Source organism: Hoplias malabaricus, chromosome 15, assembly GCF_029633855.1.
Source record: "Hoplias malabaricus isolate fHopMal1 chromosome 15, fHopMal1.hap1, whole genome shotgun sequence".
Lineage (NCBI taxonomy): Eukaryota > Metazoa > Chordata > Actinopteri > Characiformes > Erythrinidae > Hoplias > Hoplias malabaricus.
The window spans coordinates 22,981,610-23,001,141 of NC_089814.1; the positions used below are offsets into that span (position 1 = coordinate 22,981,610).

The 19,532-nt window shown below is 52.4% G+C and overlaps 35 non-coding genes across 35 annotated transcripts; 20 read left to right on the plus strand and 15 right to left on the minus strand.

The window, feature by feature from the left end:
* The first annotated feature begins 271 nt into the window (after positions 1-271).
* Positions 272-344, plus strand: trnav-uac (transfer RNA valine (anticodon UAC)). The gene has a single exon. It is a non-coding gene; the product is annotated as a tRNA-Val (tRNA).
* Positions 345-614: 270 nt separating this feature from the next.
* Positions 615-687, minus strand: trnaa-agc (transfer RNA alanine (anticodon AGC)). The gene has a single exon. It is a non-coding gene; the product is annotated as a tRNA-Ala (tRNA).
* A 552-nt stretch (positions 688-1,239) lies between these two features.
* Positions 1,240-1,312, plus strand: trnav-uac (transfer RNA valine (anticodon UAC)). Its single transcript has one exon. It is a non-coding gene; the product is annotated as a tRNA-Val (tRNA).
* A 270-nt stretch (positions 1,313-1,582) lies between these two features.
* trnaa-agc (transfer RNA alanine (anticodon AGC)) lies at positions 1,583-1,655 on the minus strand. Its single transcript has one exon. It is a non-coding gene; the product is annotated as a tRNA-Ala (tRNA).
* Positions 1,656-2,207: 552 nt separating this feature from the next.
* trnav-uac (transfer RNA valine (anticodon UAC)) lies at positions 2,208-2,280 on the plus strand. The gene has a single exon. It is a non-coding gene; the product is annotated as a tRNA-Val (tRNA).
* An 895-nt stretch (positions 2,281-3,175) lies between these two features.
* trnav-uac (transfer RNA valine (anticodon UAC)) lies at positions 3,176-3,248 on the plus strand. Its single transcript has one exon. It is a non-coding gene; the product is annotated as a tRNA-Val (tRNA).
* A 270-nt stretch (positions 3,249-3,518) lies between these two features.
* Positions 3,519-3,591, minus strand: trnaa-agc (transfer RNA alanine (anticodon AGC)). Its single transcript has one exon. It is a non-coding gene; the product is annotated as a tRNA-Ala (tRNA).
* A 552-nt stretch (positions 3,592-4,143) lies between these two features.
* Positions 4,144-4,216, plus strand: trnav-uac (transfer RNA valine (anticodon UAC)). Its single transcript has one exon. It is a non-coding gene; the product is annotated as a tRNA-Val (tRNA).
* Positions 4,217-4,486: 270 nt separating this feature from the next.
* Positions 4,487-4,559, minus strand: trnaa-agc (transfer RNA alanine (anticodon AGC)). The gene has a single exon. It is a non-coding gene; the product is annotated as a tRNA-Ala (tRNA).
* A 552-nt stretch (positions 4,560-5,111) lies between these two features.
* trnav-uac (transfer RNA valine (anticodon UAC)) lies at positions 5,112-5,184 on the plus strand. Its single transcript has one exon. It is a non-coding gene; the product is annotated as a tRNA-Val (tRNA).
* Positions 5,185-6,079: 895 nt separating this feature from the next.
* On the plus strand, positions 6,080-6,152 carry trnav-uac (transfer RNA valine (anticodon UAC)). Its single transcript has one exon. It is a non-coding gene; the product is annotated as a tRNA-Val (tRNA).
* A 270-nt stretch (positions 6,153-6,422) lies between these two features.
* trnaa-agc (transfer RNA alanine (anticodon AGC)) lies at positions 6,423-6,495 on the minus strand. Its single transcript has one exon. It is a non-coding gene; the product is annotated as a tRNA-Ala (tRNA).
* A 552-nt stretch (positions 6,496-7,047) lies between these two features.
* Positions 7,048-7,120, plus strand: trnav-uac (transfer RNA valine (anticodon UAC)). Its single transcript has one exon. It is a non-coding gene; the product is annotated as a tRNA-Val (tRNA).
* Positions 7,121-7,390: 270 nt separating this feature from the next.
* Positions 7,391-7,463, minus strand: trnaa-agc (transfer RNA alanine (anticodon AGC)). Its single transcript has one exon. It is a non-coding gene; the product is annotated as a tRNA-Ala (tRNA).
* Positions 7,464-8,015: 552 nt separating this feature from the next.
* On the plus strand, positions 8,016-8,088 carry trnav-uac (transfer RNA valine (anticodon UAC)). Its single transcript has one exon. It is a non-coding gene; the product is annotated as a tRNA-Val (tRNA).
* A 270-nt stretch (positions 8,089-8,358) lies between these two features.
* On the minus strand, positions 8,359-8,431 carry trnaa-agc (transfer RNA alanine (anticodon AGC)). Its single transcript has one exon. It is a non-coding gene; the product is annotated as a tRNA-Ala (tRNA).
* Positions 8,432-8,983: 552 nt separating this feature from the next.
* On the plus strand, positions 8,984-9,056 carry trnav-uac (transfer RNA valine (anticodon UAC)). The gene has a single exon. It is a non-coding gene; the product is annotated as a tRNA-Val (tRNA).
* An 895-nt stretch (positions 9,057-9,951) lies between these two features.
* Positions 9,952-10,024, plus strand: trnav-uac (transfer RNA valine (anticodon UAC)). The gene has a single exon. It is a non-coding gene; the product is annotated as a tRNA-Val (tRNA).
* A 270-nt stretch (positions 10,025-10,294) lies between these two features.
* Positions 10,295-10,367, minus strand: trnaa-agc (transfer RNA alanine (anticodon AGC)). The gene has a single exon. It is a non-coding gene; the product is annotated as a tRNA-Ala (tRNA).
* A 552-nt stretch (positions 10,368-10,919) lies between these two features.
* trnav-uac (transfer RNA valine (anticodon UAC)) lies at positions 10,920-10,992 on the plus strand. The gene has a single exon. It is a non-coding gene; the product is annotated as a tRNA-Val (tRNA).
* Positions 10,993-11,262: 270 nt separating this feature from the next.
* Positions 11,263-11,335, minus strand: trnaa-agc (transfer RNA alanine (anticodon AGC)). The gene has a single exon. It is a non-coding gene; the product is annotated as a tRNA-Ala (tRNA).
* Positions 11,336-11,887: 552 nt separating this feature from the next.
* trnav-uac (transfer RNA valine (anticodon UAC)) lies at positions 11,888-11,960 on the plus strand. The gene has a single exon. It is a non-coding gene; the product is annotated as a tRNA-Val (tRNA).
* Positions 11,961-12,230: 270 nt separating this feature from the next.
* trnaa-agc (transfer RNA alanine (anticodon AGC)) lies at positions 12,231-12,303 on the minus strand. The gene has a single exon. It is a non-coding gene; the product is annotated as a tRNA-Ala (tRNA).
* A 552-nt stretch (positions 12,304-12,855) lies between these two features.
* On the plus strand, positions 12,856-12,928 carry trnav-uac (transfer RNA valine (anticodon UAC)). The gene has a single exon. It is a non-coding gene; the product is annotated as a tRNA-Val (tRNA).
* Positions 12,929-13,198: 270 nt separating this feature from the next.
* trnaa-agc (transfer RNA alanine (anticodon AGC)) lies at positions 13,199-13,271 on the minus strand. Its single transcript has one exon. It is a non-coding gene; the product is annotated as a tRNA-Ala (tRNA).
* A 552-nt stretch (positions 13,272-13,823) lies between these two features.
* Positions 13,824-13,896, plus strand: trnav-uac (transfer RNA valine (anticodon UAC)). The gene has a single exon. It is a non-coding gene; the product is annotated as a tRNA-Val (tRNA).
* Positions 13,897-14,166: 270 nt separating this feature from the next.
* Positions 14,167-14,239, minus strand: trnaa-agc (transfer RNA alanine (anticodon AGC)). Its single transcript has one exon. It is a non-coding gene; the product is annotated as a tRNA-Ala (tRNA).
* Positions 14,240-14,791: 552 nt separating this feature from the next.
* On the plus strand, positions 14,792-14,864 carry trnav-uac (transfer RNA valine (anticodon UAC)). Its single transcript has one exon. It is a non-coding gene; the product is annotated as a tRNA-Val (tRNA).
* A 270-nt stretch (positions 14,865-15,134) lies between these two features.
* Positions 15,135-15,207, minus strand: trnaa-agc (transfer RNA alanine (anticodon AGC)). Its single transcript has one exon. It is a non-coding gene; the product is annotated as a tRNA-Ala (tRNA).
* Positions 15,208-15,759: 552 nt separating this feature from the next.
* Positions 15,760-15,832, plus strand: trnav-uac (transfer RNA valine (anticodon UAC)). Its single transcript has one exon. It is a non-coding gene; the product is annotated as a tRNA-Val (tRNA).
* A 270-nt stretch (positions 15,833-16,102) lies between these two features.
* Positions 16,103-16,175, minus strand: trnaa-agc (transfer RNA alanine (anticodon AGC)). The gene has a single exon. It is a non-coding gene; the product is annotated as a tRNA-Ala (tRNA).
* A 552-nt stretch (positions 16,176-16,727) lies between these two features.
* On the plus strand, positions 16,728-16,800 carry trnav-uac (transfer RNA valine (anticodon UAC)). Its single transcript has one exon. It is a non-coding gene; the product is annotated as a tRNA-Val (tRNA).
* Positions 16,801-17,070: 270 nt separating this feature from the next.
* trnaa-agc (transfer RNA alanine (anticodon AGC)) lies at positions 17,071-17,143 on the minus strand. Its single transcript has one exon. It is a non-coding gene; the product is annotated as a tRNA-Ala (tRNA).
* A 552-nt stretch (positions 17,144-17,695) lies between these two features.
* On the plus strand, positions 17,696-17,768 carry trnav-uac (transfer RNA valine (anticodon UAC)). The gene has a single exon. It is a non-coding gene; the product is annotated as a tRNA-Val (tRNA).
* An 895-nt stretch (positions 17,769-18,663) lies between these two features.
* On the plus strand, positions 18,664-18,736 carry trnav-uac (transfer RNA valine (anticodon UAC)). The gene has a single exon. It is a non-coding gene; the product is annotated as a tRNA-Val (tRNA).
* Positions 18,737-19,532: the final 796 nt, after the last annotated feature.

Sequence of the window (19,532 nt, forward strand, 5' to 3'; positions counted from 1 at the left end):
CGGTCGCATTGGAAAACTGCCCTGCGATTGTGACTGCTGTCGGAGTAATGTGTTCAGCGCATCGGTGGAAAATCAAAGAAAGGGCCACTGCGCTACGGGCAACGTCGCTGATATGTATACGGCTAAGTCTTTAGGATGCAGAGTCCTGGCTCATGGTAAAGCGCAGGTGTATTTCACCATGTAAAGAATAGATTAGTACATCAGTCCAAAGTCAAGCTGTACTGGTCCCACGTGGTGTGTGGAGCTCAGGGTGCCTTGTGGAGCGCAGCCGGTTTCTGTAGTGTAGTGGTTATCACGTTCGCCTTACACGCGAAAGGTCCCCGGTTCGAAACCGGGCAGAAACACGGGAGATCCTCTTCTGTTTTCCACAGCCCGAGCGAAATATTTCTTGCATCTACTTCAATCGCCGTCACTGGGAGCTCCTTTGTTGCTCCTGCTTGACGAAAGCTTGGTCTCAGAGGCCGGTTAGCTCAGTTGGTTAGAGCGTGGGGCTAATAACGCCAAGGTCGTGGGTTCGATCCCCGTACGGGCCAAGAACGTTTTTGCACGTTAACCCAGCAAGCACCGTGGCCTCCGTCAGTCTCTTCGCGTGGACCTTGGATAAAAGCTCTTGCTGGAGAATGCGGGCATCGATCCCGCTACCTCTCGCATGCTAAGCGAGCGCTCTACCATTTGAGCTAATTCCCCTTTTGCATTGCTGCACTTGTATCATTTCATGCAAAAGACATACCTGTCTCCAAAGCCCAGGGACTTTTTGGCTCACATGGTCCAAGGCTAAGAACGCCCAGTATGGTCGTCGTACGCGCGAGCTGGCACACGCAAGCACGAGACCCTGGACGATGGACAGCTCATCCGGACGAGGCGCAGATGAATGCTTTAAAGGTCCATGGCTCAATCAAGATGCCTTAAAGTGTGGCCATAGGCAATGTCTCTGTGCTATTCTGGGCTGCTTCTGGACAAAGTGCATGCGGTCGCATTGGAAAACTGCCCTGCGATTGTGACTGCTGTCGGAGTAATGTGTTCAGCGCATCGGTGGAAAATCAAAGAAAGGGCCACTGCGCTACGGGCAACGTCGCTGATATGTATACGGCTAAGTCTTTAGGATGCAGAGTCCTGGCTCATGGTAAAGCGCAGGTGTATTTCACCATGTAAAGAATAGATTAGTACATCAGTCCAAAGTCAAGCTGTACTGGTCCCACGTGGTGTGTGGAGCTCAGGGTGCCTTGTGGAGCGCAGCCGGTTTCTGTAGTGTAGTGGTTATCACGTTCGCCTTACACGCGAAAGGTCCCCGGTTCGAAACCGGGCAGAAACACGGGAGATCCTCTTCTGTTTTCCACAGCCCGAGCGAAATATTTCTTGCATCTACTTCAATCGCCGTCACTGGGAGCTCCTTTGTTGCTCCTGCTTGACGAAAGCTTGGTCTCAGAGGCCGGTTAGCTCAGTTGGTTAGAGCGTGGTGCTAATAACGCCAAGGTCGTGGGTTCGATCCCCGTACGGGCCAAGAACGTTTTTGCACGTTAACCCAGCAAGCACCGTGGCCTCCGTCAGTCTCTTCGCGTGGACCTTGGATAAAAGCTCTTGCTGGAGAATGCGGGCATCGATCCCGCTACCTCTCGCATGCTAAGCGAGCGCTCTACCATTTGAGCTAATTCCCCTTTTGCATTGCTGCACTTGTATCATTTCATGCAAAAGACATACCTGTCTCCAAAGCCCAGGGACTTTTTGGCTCACATGGTCCAAGGCTAAGAACGCCCAGTATGGTCGTCGTATGCGCGAGCTGGCACACGCAAGCACGAGACCCTGGACGATGGACAGCTCATCCGGACGAGGCGCAGATGAATGCTTTAAAGGTCCATGGCTCAATCAAGATGCCTTAAAGTGTGGCCATAGGCAATGTCTCTGTGCTATTCTGGGCTGCTTCTGGACAAAGTGCATGCGGTCGCATTGGAAAACTGCCCTGCGATTGTGACTGCTGTCGGAGTAATGTGTTCAGCGCATCGGTGGAAAATCAAAGAAAGGGCCACTGCGCTACGGGCAACGTCGCTGATATGTATACGGCTAAGTCTTTAGGATGCAGAGTCCTGGCTCATGGTAAAGCGCAGGTGTATTTCACCATGTAAAGAATAGATTAGTACATCAGTCCAAAGTCAAGCTGTACTGGTCCCACGTGGTGTGTGGAGCTCAGGGTGCCTTGTGCAGCTCAGCCGGTTTCTGTAGTGTAGTGGTTATCACGTTCGCCTTACACGCGAAAGGTCCCCGGTTCAAAACCGGGCAGAAACACGGGAGATCCTCTTCTGTTTTCCACAGCCCGAGCGAAATATTTCTTGCATCTACTTCAATCGCCGTCACTGGGAGCTCCTTTGTTGCTCCTGCTTGACGAAAGCTTGGTCTCCGAGGCCGGTTAGCTCAGTTGGTTAGAGCGTGGTGCTAATAACGCCAAGGTCGTGGGTTCGATCCCCGTACGGGCCAAGAACGTTTTTGCACGTTAACCCAGCAAGCACCGTGGCCTCCGTCAGTCTCTTCGCGTGGACCTTGGATAAAAGCTCTTGCTGGAGAATGCGGGCATCGATCCCACTACCTCTCGCATGCTAAGCGAGCGCTCTACCATTTGAGCTAATTCCCCTTTTGCATTGCTGCACTTGTATCATTTCATGCAAAAGACATACCTGTCTCCAAAGCCCAGGGACTTTTTGGCTCACATGGTCCAAGGCTAAGAACGCCCAGTATGGTCGTCGTACGCGCGAGCTGGCACACGCAAGCACGAGACCCTGGACGATGGACAGCTCATCCGGACGAGGCGCAGATGAATGCTTTAAAGGTCCATGGCTCAATCAAGATGCCTTAAAGTGTGGCCATAGGCAATGTCTCTGTGCTATTCTGGGCTGCTTCTGGACAAAGTGCATGCGGTCGCATTGGAAAACTGCCCTGCGATTGTGACTGCTGTCGGAGTAATGTGTTCAGCGCATCGGTGGAAAATCAAAGAAAGGGCCACTGCGCTACGGGCAACGTCGCTGATATGTATACGGCTAAGTCTTTAGGATGCAGAGTCCTGGCTCATGGTAAAGCGCAGGTGTATTTCACCATGTAAAGAATAGATTAGTACATCAGTCCAAAGTCAAGCTGTACTGGTCCCACGTGGTGTGTGGAGCTCAGGGTGCCTTGTGGAGCGCAGCCGGTTTCTGTAGTGTAGTGGTTATCACGTTCGCCTTACACGCGAAAGGTCCCCGGTTCGAAACCGGGCAGAAACACGGGAGATCCTCTTCTGTTTTCCACAGCCCGAGCGAAATATTTCTTGCATCTACTTCAATCGCCGTCACTGGGAGCTCCTTTGTTGCTCCTGCTTGACGAAAGCTTGGTCTCAGAGGCCGGTTAGCTCAGTTGGTTAGAGCGTGGGGCTAATAACGCCAAGGTCGTGGGTTCGATCCCCGTACGGGCCAAGAACGTTTTTGCACGTTAACCCAGCAAGCACCGTGGCCTCCGTCAGTCTCTTCGCGTGGACCTTGGATAAAAGCTCTTGCTGGAGAATGCGGGCATCGATCCCGCTACCTCTCGCATGCTAAGCGAGCGCTCTACCATTTGAGCTAATTCCCCTTTTGCATTGCTGCACTTGTATCATTTCATGCAAAAGACATACCTGTCTCCAAAGCCCAGGGACTTTTTGGCTCACATGGTCCAAGGCTAAGAACGCCCTGTATGGTCGTCGTACGCGCGAGCTGGCACACGCAAGCACGAGACCCTGGACGATGGACAGCTCATCCGGACGAGGCGCAGATGAATGCTTTAAAGGTCCATGGCTCAATCAAGATGCCTTAAAGTGTGGCCATAGGCAATGTCTCTGTGCTATTCTGGGCTGCTTCTGGACAAAGTGCATGCGGTCGCATTGGAAAACTGCCCTGCGATTGTGACTGCTGTCGGAGTAATGTGTTCAGCGCATCGGTGGAAAATCAAAGAAAGGGCCACTGCGCTACGGGCAACGTCGCTGATATGTATACGGCTAAGTCTTTAGGATGCAGAGTCCTGGCTCATGGTAAAGCGCAGGTGTATTTCACCATGTAAAGAATAGATTAGTACATCAGTCCAAAGTCAAGCTGTACTGGTCCCACGTGGTGTGTGGAGCTCAGGGTGCCTTGTGGAGCGCAGCCGGTTTCTGTAGTGTAGTGGTTATCACGTTCGCCTTACACGCGAAAGGTCCCCGGTTCGAAACCGGGCAGAAACACGGGAGATCCTCTTCTGTTTTCCACAGCCCGAGCGAAATATTTCTTGCATCTACTTCAATCGCCGTCACTGGGAGCTCCTTTGTTGCTCCTGCTTGACGAAAGCTTGGTCTCAGAGGCCGGTTAGCTCAGTTGGTTAGAGCGTGGGTCTAATAACACCAAGGTCGTGGGTTCGATCCCCGTACGGGCCAAGAACGTTTTTGCACGTTAACCCAGCAAGCACCGTGGCCTCCGTCAGTCTCTTCGCGTGGACCTTGGATAAAAGCTCTTGCTGGAGAATGCGGGCATCGATCCCGCTACCTCTCGCATGCTAAGCGAGCGCTCTACCATTTGAGCTAATTCCCCTTTTGCATTGCTGCACTTGTATCATTTCATGCAAAAGACATACCTGTCTCCAAAGCCCAGGGACTTTTTGGCTCACATGGTCCAAGGCTAAGAACGCCCAGTATGGTCGTCGTATGCGCGAGCTGGCACACGCAAGCACGAGACCCTGGACGATGGACAGCTCATCCGGACGAGGCGCAGATGAATGCTTTAAAGGTCCATGGCTCAATCAAGATGCCTTAAAGTGTGGCCATAGGCAATGTCTCTGTGCTATTCTGGGCTGCTTCTGGACAAAGTGCATGCGGTCGCATTGGAAAACTGCCCTGCGATTGTGACTGCTGTCGGAGTAATGTGTTCAGCGCATCGGTGGAAAATCAAAGAAAGGGCCACTGCGCTACGGGCAACGTCGCTGATATGTATACGGCTAAGTCTTTAGGATGCAGAGTCCTGGCTCATGGTAAAGCGCAGGTGTATTTCACCATGTAAAGAATAGATTAGTACATCAGTCCAAAGTCAAGCTGTACTGGTCCCACGTGGTGTGTGGAGCTCAGGGTGCCTTGTGCAGCTCAGCCGGTTTCTGTAGTGTAGTGGTTATCACGTTCGCCTTACACGCGAAAGGTCCCCGGTTCAAAACCGGGCAGAAACACGGGAGATCCTCTTCAGTTTTCCACAGCCCGAGCGAAATATTTCTTGCATCTACTTCAATCGCCGTCACTGGGAGCTCCTTTGTTGCTCCTGCTTGACGAAAGCTTGGTCTCCGAGGCCGGTTAGCTCAGTTGGTTAGAGCGTGGTGCTAATAACGCCAAGGTCGCGGGTTCGATCCCCGTACGGGCCAAGAACGTTTTTGCACGTTAACCCAGCAAGCACCGTGGCCTCCGTCAGTCTCTTCGCGTGGACCTTGGATAAAAGCTCTTGCTGGAGAATGCGGGCATCGATCACGCTACCTCTCGCATGCTAAGCGAGCGCTCTACCATTTGAGCTAATTCCCCTTTTGCATTGTTGCACTTGTATCATTTCATGCAAAAGACATACCTGTCTCCAAAGCCCAGGGACTTTTTGGCTCACATGGTCCAAGGCTAAGAACGCCCAGTATGGTCGTCGTACGCGCGAGCTGGCACACGCAAGCACGAGACCCTGGACGATGGACAGCTCATCCGGACGAGGCGCAGATGAATGCTTTAAAGGTCCATGGCTCAATCAAGATGCCTTAAAGTGTGGCCATAGGCAATGTCTCTGTGCTATTCTGGGCTGCTTCTGGACAAAGTGCATGCGGTCGCATTGGAAAACTGCCCTGCGATTGTGACTGCTGTCGGAGTAATGTGTTCAGCGCATCGGTGGAAAATCAAAGAAAGGGCCACTGCGCTACGGGCAACGTCGCTGATATGTATACGGCTAAGTCTTTAGGATGCAGAGTCCTGGCTCATGGTAAAGCGCAGGTGTATTTCACCATGTAAAGAATAGATTAGTACATCAGTCCAAAGTCAAGCTGTACTGGTCCCACGTGGTGTGTGGAGCTCAGGGTGCCTTGTGGAGCGCAGCCGGTTTCTGTAGTGTAGTGGTTATCACGTTCGCCTTACACGCGAAAGGTCCCCGGTTCGAAACCGGGCAGAAACACGGGAGATCCTCTTCTGTTTTCCACAGCCCGAGCGAAATATTTCTTGCATCTACTTCAATCGCCGTCACTGGGAGCTCCTTTGTTGCTCCTGCTTGACGAAAGCTTGGTCTCAGAGGCCGGTTAGCTCAGTTGGTTAGAGCGTGGTGCTAATAACGCCAAGGTCGTGGGTTCGATCCCCGTACGGGCCAAGAACGTTTTTGCACGTTAACCCAGCAAGCACCGTGGCCTCCGTCAGTCTCTTCGCGTGGACCTTGGATAAAAGCTCTTGCTGGAGAATGCGGGCATCGATCCCGCTACCTCTCGCATGCTAAGCGAGCGCTCTACCATTTGAGCTAATTCCCCTTTTGCATTGCTGCACTTGTATCATTTCATGCAAAAGACATACCTGTCTCCAAAGCCCAGGGACTTTTTGGCTCACATGGTCCAAGGCTAAGAACGCCCAGTATGGTCGTCGTACGCGCGAGCTGGCACACGCAAGCACGAGACCCTGGACGATGGACAGCTCATCCGGACGAGGCGCAGATGAATGCTTTAAAGGTCCATGGCTCAATCAAGATGCCTTAAAGTGTGGCCATAGGCAATGTCTCTGTGCTATTCTGGGCTGCTTCTGGACAAAGTGCATGCGGTCGCATTGGAAAACTGCCCTGCGATTGTGACTGCTGTCGGAGTAATGTGTTCAGCGCATCGGTGGAAAATCAAAGAAAGGGCCACTGCGCTACGGGCAACGTCGCTGATATGTATACGGCTAAGTCTTTAGGATGCAGAGTCCTGGCTCATGGTAAAGCGCAGGTGTATTTCACCATGTAAAGAATAGATTAGTACATCAGTCCAAAGTCAAGCTGTACTGGTCCCACGTGGTGTGTGGAGCTCAGGGTGCCTTGTGGAGCGCAGCCGGTTTCTGTAGTGTAGTGGTTATCACGTTCGCCTTACACGCGAAAGGTCCCCGGTTCGAAACCGGGCAGAAACACGGGAGATCCTCTTCTGTTTTCCACAGCCCGAGCGAAATATTTCTTGCATCTACTTCAATCGCCGTCACTGGGAGCTCCTTTGTTGCTCCTGCTTGACGAAAGCTTGGTCTCAGAGGCCGGTTAGCTCAGTTGGTTAGAGCGTGGGGCTAATAACGCCAAGGTCGTGGGTTCGATCCCCGTACGGGCCAAGAACGTTTTTGCACGTTAACCCAGCAAGCACCGTGGCCTCCGTCAGTCTCTTCGCGTGGACCTTGGATAAAAGCTCTTGCTGGAGAATGCGGGCATCGATCCCGCTACCTCTCGCATGCTAAGCGAGCGCTCTACCATTTGAGCTAATTCCCCTTTTGCATTGCTGCACTTGTATCATTTCATGCAAAAGACATACCTGTCTCCAAAGCCCAGGGACTTTTTGGCTCACATGGTCCAAGGCTAAGAACGCCCTGTATGGTCGTCGTACGCGCGAGCTGGCACACGCAAGCACGAGACCCTGGACGATGGACAGCTCATCCGGACGAGGCGCAGATGAATGCTTTAAAGGTCCATGGCTCAATCAAGATGCCTTAAAGTGTGGCCATAGGCAATGTCTCTGTGCTATTCTGGGCTGCTTCTGGACAAAGTGCATGCGGTCGCATTGGAAAACTGCCCTGCGATTGTGACTGCTGTCGGAGTAATGTGTTCAGCGCATCGGTGGAAAATCAAAGAAAGGGCCACTGCGCTACGGGCAACGTCGCTGATATGTATACGGCTAAGTCTTTAGGATGCAGAGTCCTGGCTCATGGTAAAGCGCAGGTGTATTTCACCATGTAAAGAATAGATTAGTACATCAGTCCAAAGTCAAGCTGTACTGGTCCCACGTGGTGTGTGGAGCTCAGGGTGCCTTGTGGAGCGCAGCCGGTTTCTGTAGTGTAGTGGTTATCACGTTCGCCTTACACGCGAAAGGTCCCCGGTTCGAAACCGGGCAGAAACACGGGAGATCCTCTTCTGTTTTCCACAGCCCGAGCGAAATATTTCTTGCATCTACTTCAATCGCCGTCACTGGGAGCTCCTTTGTTGCTCCTGCTTGACGAAAGCTTGGTCTCAGAGGCCGGTTAGCTCAGTTGGTTAGAGCGTGGGGCTAATAACACCAAGGTCGTGGGTTCGATCCCCGTACGGGCCAAGAACGTTTTTGCACGTTAACCCAGCAAGCACCGTGGCCTCCGTCAGTCTCTTCGCGTGGACCTTGGATAAAAGCTCTTGCTGGAGAATGCGGGCATCGATCCCGCTACCTCTCGCATGCTAAGCGAGCGCTCTACCATTTGAGCTAATTCCCCTTTTGCATTGCTGCACTTGTATCATTTCATGCAAAAGACATACCTGTCTCCAAAGCCCAGGGACTTTTTGGCTCACATGGTCCAAGGCTAAGAACGCCCAGTATGGTCGTCGTATGCGCGAGCTGGCACACGCAAGCACGAGACCCTGGACGATGGACAGCTCATCCGGACGAGGCGCAGATGAATGCTTTAAAGGTCCATGGCTCAATCAAGATGCCTTAAAGTGTGGCCATAGGCAATGTCTCTGTGCTATTCTGGGCTGCTTCTGGACAAAGTGCATGCGGTCGCATTGGAAAACTGCCCTGCGATTGTGACTGCTGTCGGAGTAATGTGTTCAGCGCATCGGTGGAAAATCAAAGAAAGGGCCACTGCGCTACGGGCAACGTCGCTGATATGTATACGGCTAAGTCTTTAGGATGCAGAGTCCTGGCTCATGGTAAAGCGCAGGTGTATTTCACCATGTAAAGAATAGATTAGTACATCAGTCCAAAGTCAAGCTGTACTGGTCCCACGTGGTGTGTGGAGCTCAGGGTGCCTTGTGCAGCTCAGCCGGTTTCTGTAGTGTAGTGGTTATCACGTTCGCCTTACACGCGAAAGGTCCCCGGTTCAAAACCGGGCAGAAACACGGGAGATCCTCTTCTGTTTTCCACAGCCCGAGCGAAATATTTCTTGCATCTACTTCAATCGCCGTCACTGGGAGCTCCTTTGTTGCTCCTGCTTGACGAAAGCTTGGTCTCCGAGGCCGGTTAGCTCAGTTGGTTAGAGCGTGGTGCTAATAACGCCAAGGTCGCGGGTTCGATCCCCGTACGGGCCAAGAACGTTTTTGCACGTTAACCCAGCAAGCACCGTGGCCTCCGTCAGTCTCTTCGCGTGGACCTTGGATAAAAGCTCTTGCTGGAGAATGCGGGCATCGATCACGCTACCTCTCGCATGCTAAGCGAGCGCTCTACCATTTGAGCTAATTCCCCTTTTGCATTGTTGCACTTGTATCATTTCATGCAAAAGACATACCTGTCTCCAAAGCCCAGGGACTTTTTGGCTCACATGGTCCAAGGCTAAGAACGCCCAGTATGGTCGTCGTACGCGCGAGCTGGCACACGCAAGCACGAGACCCTGGACGATGGACAGCTCATCCGGACGAGGCGCAGATGAATGCTTTAAAGGTCCATGGCTCAATCAAGATGCCTTAAAGTGTGGCCATAGGCAATGTCTCTGTGCTATTCTGGGCTGCTTCTGGACAAAGTGCATGCGGTCGCATTGGAAAACTGCCCTGCGATTGTGACTGCTGTCGGAGTAATGTGTTCAGCGCATCGGTGGAAAATCAAAGAAAGGGCCACTGCGCTACGGGCAACGTCGCTGATATGTATACGGCTAAGTCTTTAGGATGCAGAGTCCTGGCTCATGGTAAAGCGCAGGTGTATTTCACCATGTAAAGAATAGATTAGTACATCAGTCCAAAGTCAAGCTGTACTGGTCCCACGTGGTGTGTGGAGCTCAGGGTGCCTTGTGGAGCGCAGCCGGTTTCTGTAGTGTAGTGGTTATCACGTTCGCCTTACACGCGAAAGGTCCCCGGTTCGAAACCGGGCAGAAACACGGGAGATCCTCTTCTGTTTTCCACAGCCCGAGCGAAATATTTCTTGCATCTACTTCAATCGCCGTCACTGGGAGCTCCTTTGTTGCTCCTGCTTGACGAAAGCTTGGTCTCAGAGGCCGGTTAGCTCAGTTGGTTAGAGCGTGGTGCTAATAACGCCAAGGTCGTGGGTTCGATCCCCGTACGGGCCAAGAACGTTTTTGCACGTTAACCCAGCAAGCACCGTGGCCTCCGTCAGTCTCTTCGCGTGGACCTTGGATAAAAGCTCTTGCTGGAGAATGCGGGCATCGATCCCGCTACCTCTCGCATGCTAAGCGAGCGCTCTACCATTTGAGCTAATTCCCCTTTTGCATTGCTGCACTTGTATCATTTCATGCAAAAGACATACCTGTCTCCAAAGCCCAGGGACTTTTTGGCTCACATGGTCCAAGGCTAAGAACGCCCAGTATGGTCGTCGTACGCGCGAGCTGGCACACGCAAGCACGAGACCCTGGACGATGGACAGCTCATCCGGACGAGGCGCAGATGAATGCTTTAAAGGTCCATGGCTCAATCAAGATGCCTTAAAGTGTGGCCATAGGCAATGTCTCTGTGCTATTCTGGGCTGCTTCTGGACAAAGTGCATGCGGTCGCATTGGAAAACTGCCCTGCGATTGTGACTGCTGTCGGAGTAATGTGTTCAGCGCATCGGTGGAAAATCAAAGAAAGGGCCACTGCGCTACGGGCAACGTCGCTGATATGTATACGGCTAAGTCTTTAGGATGCAGAGTCCTGGCTCATGGTAAAGCGCAGGTGTATTTCACCATGTAAAGAATAGATTAGTACATCAGTCCAAAGTCAAGCTGTACTGGTCCCACGTGGTGTGTGGAGCTCAGGGTGCCTTGTGGAGCGCAGCCGGTTTCTGTAGTGTAGTGGTTATCACGTTCGCCTTACACGCGAAAGGTCCCCGGTTCGAAACCGGGCAGAAACACGGGAGATCCTCTTCTGTTTTCCACAGCCCGAGCGAAATATTTCTTGCATCTACTTCAATCGCCGTCACTGGGAGCTCCTTTGTTGCTCCTGCTTGACGAAAGCTTGGTCTCAGAGGCCGGTTAGCTCAGTTGGTTAGAGCGTGGGGCTAATAACGCCAAGGTCGTGGGTTCGATCCCCGTACGGGCCAAGAACGTTTTTGCACGTTAACCCAGCAAGCACCGTGGCCTCCGTCAGTCTCTTCGCGTGGACCTTGGATAAAAGCTCTTGCTGGAGAATGCGGGCATCGATCCCGCTACCTCTCGCATGCTAAGCGAGCGCTCTACCATTTGAGCTAATTCCCCTTTTGCATTGCTGCACTTGTATCATTTCATGCAAAAGACATACCTGTCTCCAAAGCCCAGGGACTTTTTGGCTCACATGGTCCAAGGCTAAGAACGCCCTGTATGGTCGTCGTACGCGCGAGCTGGCACACGCAAGCACGAGACCCTGGACGATGGACAGCTCATCCGGACGAGGCGCAGATGAATGCTTTAAAGGTCCATGGCTCAATCAAGATGCCTTAAAGTGTGGCCATAGGCAATGTCTCTGTGCTATTCTGGGCTGCTTCTGGACAAAGTGCATGCGGTCGCATTGGAAAACTGCCCTGCGATTGTGACTGCTGTCGGAGTAATGTGTTCAGCGCATCGGTGGAAAATCAAAGAAAGGGCCACTGCGCTACGGGCAACGTCGCTGATATGTATACGGCTAAGTCTTTAGGATGCAGAGTCCTGGCTCATGGTAAAGCGCAGGTGTATTTCACCATGTAAAGAATAGATTAGTACATCAGTCCAAAGTCAAGCTGTACTGGTCCCACGTGGTGTGTGGAGCTCAGGGTGCCTTGTGGAGCGCAGCCGGTTTCTGTAGTGTAGTGGTTATCACGTTCGCCTTACACGCGAAAGGTCCCCGGTTCGAAACCGGGCAGAAACACGGGAGATCCTCTTCTGTTTTCCACAGCCCGAGCGAAATATTTCTTGCATCTACTTCAATCGCCGTCACTGGGAGCTCCTTTGTTGCTCCTGCTTGACGAAAGCTTGGTCTCAGAGGCCGGTTAGCTCAGTTGGTTAGAGCGTGGGGCTAATAACACCAAGGTCGTGGGTTCGATCCCCGTACGGGCCAAGAACGTTTTTGCACGTTAACCCAGCAAGCACCGTGGCCTCCGTCAGTCTCTTCGCGTGGACCTTGGATAAAAGCTCTTGCTGGAGAATGCGGGCATCGATCCCGCTACCTCTCGCATGCTAAGCGAGCGCTCTACCATTTGAGCTAATTCCCCTTTTGCATTGCTGCACTTGTATCATTTCATGCAAAAGACATACCTGTCTCCAAAGCCCAGGGACTTTTTGGCTCACATGGTCCAAGGCTAAGAACGCCCAGTATGGTCGTCGTATGCGCGAGCTGGCACACGCAAGCACGAGACCCTGGACGATGGACAGCTCATCCGGACGAGGCGCAGATGAATGCTTTAAAGGTCCATGGCTCAATCAAGATGCCTTAAAGTGTGGCCATAGGCAATGTCTCTGTGCTATTCTGGGCTGCTTCTGGACAAAGTGCATGCGGTCGCATTGGAAAACTGCCCTGCGATTGTGACTGCTGTCGGAGTAATGTGTTCAGCGCATCGGTGGAAAATCAAAGAAAGGGCCACTGCGCTACGGGCAACGTCGCTGATATGTATACGGCTAAGTCTTTAGGATGCAGAGTCCTGGCTCATGGTAAAGCGCAGGTGTATTTCACCATGTAAAGAATAGATTAGTACATCAGTCCAAAGTCAAGCTGTACTGGTCCCACGTGGTGTGTGGAGCTCAGGGTGCCTTGTGCAGCTCAGCCGGTTTCTGTAGTGTAGTGGTTATCACGTTCGCCTTACACGCGAAAGGTCCCCGGTTCAAAACCGGGCAGAAACACGGGAGATCCTCTTCTGTTTTCCACAGCCCGAGCGAAATATTTCTTGCATCTACTTCAATCGCCGTCACTGGGAGCTCCTTTGTTGCTCCTGCTTGACGAAAGCTTGGTCTCCGAGGCCGGTTAGCTCAGTTGGTTAGAGCGTGGTGCTAATAACGCCAAGGTCGTGGGTTCGATCCCCGTACGGGCCAAGAACGTTTTTGCACGTTAACCCAGCAAGCACCGTGGCCTCCGTCAGTCTCTTCGCGTGGACCTTGGATAAAAGCTCTTGCTGGAGAATGCGGGCATCGATCCCGCTACCTCTCGCATGCTAAGCGAGCGCTCTACCATTTGAGCTAATTCCCCTTTTGCATTGCTGCACTTGTATCATTTCATGCAAAAGACATACCTGTCTCCAAAGCCCAGGGACTTTTTGGCTCACATGGTCCAAGGCTAAGAACGCCCAGTATGGTCGTCGTACGCGCGAGCTGGCACACGCAAGCACGAGACCCTGGACGATGGACAGCTCATCCGGACGAGGCGCAGATGAATGCTTTAAAGGTCCATGGCTCAATCAAGATGCCTTAAAGTGTGGCCATAGGCAATGTCTCTGTGCTATTCTGGGCTGCTTCTGGACAAAGTGCATGCGGTCGCATTGGAAAACTGCCCTGCGATTGTGACTGCTGTCGGAGTAATGTGTTCAGCGCATCGGTGGAAAATCAAAGAAAGGGCCACTGCGCTACGGGCAACGTCGCTGATATGTATACGGCTAAGTCTTTAGGATGCAGAGTCCTGGCTCATGGTAAAGCGCAGGTGTATTTCACCATGTAAAGAATAGATTAGTACATCAGTCCAAAGTCAAGCTGTACTGGTCCCACGTGGTGTGTGGAGCTCAGGGTGCCTTGTGGAGCGCAGCCGGTTTCTGTAGTGTAGTGGTTATCACGTTCGCCTTACACGCGAAAGGTCCCCGGTTCGAAACCGGGCAGAAACACGGGAGATCCTCTTCTGTTTTCCACAGCCCGAGCGAAATATTTCTTGCATCTACTTCAATCGCCGTCACTGGGAGCTCCTTTGTTGCTCCTGCTTGACGAAAGCTTGGTCTCAGAGGCCGGTTAGCTCAGTTGGTTAGAGCGTGGGGCTAATAACGCCAAGGTCGTGGGTTCGATCCCCGTACGGGCCAAGAACGTTTTTGCACGTTAACCCAGCAAGCACCGTGGCCTCCGTCAGTCTCTTCGCGTGGACCTTGGATAAAAGCTCTTGCTGGAGAATGCGGGCATCGATCCCGCTACCTCTCGCATGCTAAGCGAGCGCTCTACCATTTGAGCTAATTCCCCTTTTGCATTGCTGCACTTGTATCATTTCATGCAAAAGACATACCTGTCTCCAAAGCCCAGGGACTTTTTGGCTCACATGGTCCAAGGCTAAGAACGCCCTGTATGGTCGTCGTACGCGCGAGCTGGCACACGCAAGCACGAGACCCTGGACGATGGACAGCTCATCCGGACGAGGCGCAGATGAATGCTTTAAAGGTCCATGGCTCAATCAAGATGCCTTAAAGTGTGGCCATAGGCAATGTCTCTGTGCTATTCTGGGCTGCTTCTGGACAAAGTGCATGCGGTCGCATTGGAAAACTGCCCTGCGATTGTGACTGCTGTCGGAGTAATGTGTTCAGCGCATCGGTGGAAAATCAAAGAAAGGGCCACTGCGCTACGGGCAACGTCGCTGATATGTATACGGCCAAGTCTTTAGGATGCAGAGTCCTGGCTCATGGTAAAGCGCAGGTGTATTTCACCATGTAAAGAATAGATTAGTACATCAGTCCAAAGTCAAGCTGTACTGGTCCCACGTGGTGTGTGGAGCTCAGGGTGCCTTGTGGAGCGCAGCTGGTTTCTGTAGTGTAGTGGTTATCACGTTCGCCTTACATGCGAAAGGTCCCCGGTTCGAAACCGGGCAGAAACACGGGAGATCCTCTTCAGTTTTCCACAGCCCGAGCGAAATATTTCTCGCATCTACTTCAATCGCCGTCACTGGGAGCTCCTTTGTTGATCCTGCTTGACGAACACTTGGTCTCCGAGGCCGGTTAGCTCAGTTGGTTAGAGCGTGGTGCTAATAACGCCAAGGTCGCGGGTTCGATCCCCGTACGGGCCAAGAACGTTTTTGCACGTTAACCCAGCAAGCACCGTGGCCTCCGTCAGTCTCTTCGCGTGGACCTTGGATAAAAGCTCTTGCTGGAGAATGCGGGAATCGATCCCGCTACCTCTCGCATGCTAAGCGAGCGCTCTACCATTTGAGCTAATTCCCCTTTTGCATTGTTGCACTTGTATCATTTCATGCAAAAGACATACCTGTCTCCAAAGCCCAGGGACTTTTTGGCTCACATGGTCCAAGGCTAAGAACGCCCAGTATGGTCGTCGTACGCGCGAGCTGGCACACGCAAGCACGAGACCCTGGACGATGGACAGCTCATCCGGACGAGGCGCAGATGAATGCTTTAAAGGTCCATGGCTCAATCAAGATGCCTTAAAGTGTGGCCATAGGCAATGTCTCTGTGCTATTCTGGGCTGCTTCTGGACAAAGTGCATGCGGTCGCATTGGAAAACTGCCCTGCGATTGTGACTGCTGTCGGAGTAATGTGTTCAGCGCATCGGTGGAAAATCAAAGAAAGGGCCACTGCGCTACGGGCAACGTCGCTGATATGTATACGGCTAAGTCTTTAGGATGCAGAGTCCTGGCTCATGGTAAAGCGCAGGTGTATTTCACCATGTAAAGAATAGATTAGTACATCAGTCCAAAGTCAAGCTGTACTGGTCCCACGTGGTGTGTGGAGCTCAGGGTGCCTTGTGGAGCGCAGCCGGTTTCTGTAGTGTAGTGGTTATCACGTTCGCCTTACACGCGAAAGGTCCCCGGTTCGAAACCGGGCAGAAACACGGGAGATCCTCTTCTGTTTTCCACAGCCCGAGCGAAATATTTCTTGCATCTACTTCAATCGCCGTCACTGGGAGCTCCTTTGTTGCTCCTGCTTGACGAAAGCTTGGTCTCAGAGGCCGGTTAGCTCAGTTGGTTAGAGCGTGGGGCTAATAACGCCAAGGTCGTGGGTTCGATCCCCGTACGGGCCAAGAACGTTTTTGCACGTTAACCCAGCAAGCACCGTGGCCTCCGTCAGTCTCTTCGCGTGGACCTTGGATAAAAGCTCTTGCTGGAGAATGCGGGCATCGATCCCGCTACCTCTCGCATGCTAAGCGAGCGCTCTACCATTTGAGCTAATTCCCCTTTTGCATTGCTGCACTTGTATCATTTCATGCAAAAGACATACCTGTCTCCAAAGCCCAGGGACTTTTTGGCTCACATGGTCCAAGGCTAAGAACGCCCTGTATGGTCGTCGTACGCGCGAGCTGGCACACGCAAGCACGAGACCCTGGACGATGGACAGCTCATCCGGACGAGGCGCAGATGAATGCTTTAAAGGTCCATGGCTCAATCAAGATGCCTTAAAGTGTGGCCATAGGCAATGTCTCTGTGCTATTCTGGGCTGCTTCTGGACAAAGTGCATGCGGTCGCATTGGAAAACTGCCCTGCGATTGTGACTGCTGTCGGAGTAATGTGTTCAGCGCATCGGTGGAAAATCAAAGAAAGGGCCACTGCGCTACGGGCAACGTCGCTGATATGTATACGGCCAAGTCTTTAGGATGCAGAGTCCTGGCTCATGGTAAAGCGCAGGTGTATTTCACCATGTAAAGAATAGATTAGTACATCAGTCCAAAGTCAAGCTGTACTGGTCCCACGTGGTGTGTGGAGCTCAGGGTGCCTTGTGGAGCGCAGCTGGTTTCTGTAGTGTAGTGGTTATCACGTTCGCCTTACATGCGAAAGGTCCCCGGTTCGAAACCGGGCAGAAACACGGGAGATCCTCTTCAGTTTTCCACAGCCCGAGCGAAATATTTCTCGCATCTACTTCAATCGCCGTCACTGGGAGCTCCTTTGTTGATCCTGCTTGACGAACACTTGGTCTCCGAGGCCGGTTAGCTCAGTTGGTTAGAGCGTGGTGCTAATAACGCCAAGGTCGCGGGTTCGATCCCCGTACGGGCCAAGAACGTTTTTGCACGTTAACCCAGCAAGCACCGTGGCCTCCGTCAGTCTCTTCGCGTGGACCTTGGATAAAAGCTCTTGCTGGAGAATGCGGGAATCGATCCCGCTACCTCTCGCATGCTAAGCGAGCGCTCTACCATTTGAGCTAATTCCCCTTTTGCATTGTTGCACTTGTATCATTTCATGCAAAAGACATACCTGTCTCCAAAGCCCAGGGACTTTTTGGCTCACATGGTCCAAGGCTAAGAACGCCCAGTATGGTCGTCGTACGCGCGAGCTGGCACACGCAAGCACGAGACCCTGGACGATGGACAGCTCATCCGGACGAGGCGCAGATGAATGCTTTAAAGGTCCATGGCTCAATCAAGATGCCTTAAAGTGTGGCCATAGGCAATGTCTCTGTGCTATTCTGGGCTGCTTCTGGACAAAGTGCATGCGGTCGCATTGGAAAACTGCCCTGCGATTGTGACTGCTGTCGGAGTAATGTGTTCAGCGCATCGGTGGAAAATCAAAGAAAGGGCCACTGCGCTACGGGCAACGTCGCTGATATGTATACGGCTAAGTCTTTAGGATGCAGAGTCCTGGCTCATGGTAAAGCGCAGGTGTATTTCACCATGTAAAGAATAGATTAGTACATCAGTCCAAAGTCAAGCTGTACTGGTCCCACGTGGTGTGTGGAGCTCAGGGTGCCTTGTGCAGCTCAGCCGGTTTCTGTAGTGTAGTGGTTATCACGTTCGCCTTACACGCGAAAGGTCCCCGGTTCGAAACCGGGCAGAAACACGGGAGATCCTCTTCTGTTTTCCACAGCCCGAGTGAAATATTTCTTGCATCTACTTCAATCGCCGTCACTGGGAGCTCCTTTGTTGATCCTGCTTGACAAACACTTGGTCTCCGAGGCCGGTTAGCTCAGTTGGTTAGAGCGTGGTGCTAATAACGCCAAGGTCGCGGGTTCGATCCCCGTACGGGCCAAGAACGTTTTTGCACGTTAACCCAGCAAGCACCGTGGGCTCCGTCAGTCTCTTCGCGTGGACCTTGGATAAAAGCTCTTGCTGGAGAATGCGGGCATCGATCCCGCTACCTCTCGCATGCTAAGCGGGCACTCTACCATTTGAGCTAATTCCCCTTTTGCATTGTTGCACTTGTATCATTTCATGCAAAAGACATACCTGTCTCCAAAGCCCAGGGACTTTTTGGCTCACATGGTCCAAGGCTAAGAACGCCCAGTATGGTCGTCGTACGCGCGAGCTGGCACACGCAAGCACGAGACCCTGGACGATGGACAGCTCATCCGGACGAGGCGCAGATGAATGCTTTAAAGGTCCATGGCTCAATCAAGATGCCTTAAAGTGTGGCCATAGGCAATGTCTCTGTGCTATTCTGGGCTGCTTCTGGACAAAGTGCATGCGGTCGCATTGGAAAACTGCCCTGCGATTGTGACTGCTGTCGGAGTAATGTGTTCAGCGCATCGGTGGAAAATCAAAGAAAGGGCCACTGCGCTACGGGCAACGTCGCTGATATGTATACGGCTAAGTCTTTAGGATGCAGAGTCCTGGCTCATGGTAAAGCGCAGGTGTATTTCACCATGTAAAGAATAGATTAGTACATCAGTCCAAAGTCAAGCTGTACTGGTCCCACGTGGTGTGTGGAGCTCAGGGTGCCTTGTGCAGCTCAGCCGGTTTCTGTAGTGTAGTGGTTATCACGTTCGCCTTACACGCGAAAGGTCCCCGGTTCGAAACCGGGCAGAAACACGGGAGATCCTCTTCTGTTTTCCACAGCCCGAGTGAAATATTTCTTGCATCTACTTCAATCGCCGTCACTGGGAGCTCCTTTGTTGCTCCTGCTTGACGAACGCATGGTCTCCGAGGCAGGTTAGCTCAGTTGGTTAGAGCGTGGTGCTAATAACGCCAAGGTCGCGGGTTTCGATCCCCGTACGGGCCAAGAACGTTTTTGCACGTTAACCCAGCAAGCACCGTGGCCTCCGTCAGTCTCTTCGCGTGGACCTTGGATGAAAGCTCTTGCTGGAGAATGCGGGCATCGATCCCGCTACATCTCGCATGCTAAGCGAGCGCTCTACCATTTGAGCTAATTCCCCTTTTGCCTTGTTGCACTTGTATCATTTCATGCAAAAGACATACCTGTCTCCAAAGCCCAGGAACTTTTTGGCTCACATGGTCCAAGGCTAAGAACGCCCAGTATGGTCGTCGTACGCGCGAGCTGGCACACGCAAGCACGAGACCCTGGACGATGGACAGCTCATCCGGACGAGGCGCAGATGAATGCTTTAAAGGTCCATGGCTCAATCAAGATGCCTTAAAGTGTGGCCATAGGCAATGTCTCTGTGCTATTCTGGGCTGCTTCTGGACAAAGTGCATGCGGTCGCATTGGAAAACTGCCCTGCGATTGTGACTGCTGTCGGAGTAATGTGTTCAGCGCATCGGTGGAAAATCAAAGAAAGGGCCACTGCGCTACGGGCAACGTCGCTGATATGTATACGGCCAAGTCTTTAGGATGCAGAGTCCTGGCTCATGGTAAAGCGCAGGTGTA